Source organism: Sinocyclocheilus anshuiensis, unplaced genomic scaffold (genome assembly GCF_001515605.1).
Source record: "Sinocyclocheilus anshuiensis isolate Anshui unplaced genomic scaffold, SAMN03320099.WGS_v1.1 scaffold623, whole genome shotgun sequence".
Classification (NCBI taxonomy): domain Eukaryota; kingdom Metazoa; phylum Chordata; class Actinopteri; order Cypriniformes; family Cyprinidae; genus Sinocyclocheilus; species Sinocyclocheilus anshuiensis.
In genome coordinates, this window is record NW_015548226.1 from 644,782 (window position 1) to 644,998 (window position 217).

The following is a 217-nucleotide window of genomic DNA, read 5'->3' on the forward strand; positions in this document are numbered from 1 at the left end:
GGAGATGGTATTAAAGTAGCTCAGTTTAAATGTATTGTATGAATTGCCCTTACTCTGGAATAAAAAATACGGGGTGTATATTTGCATTTAGTTAAAAGTGGCTGCAAATCATCAGCTCCAGTGGCGCAGATAGAAAAGTGCTTGCTGTTGGCTTTTTGACGCGATCGACCCGGGTTCGATCCCGCCTTTTGCCGAACTTTTTTTTCCTCCCTTTTCA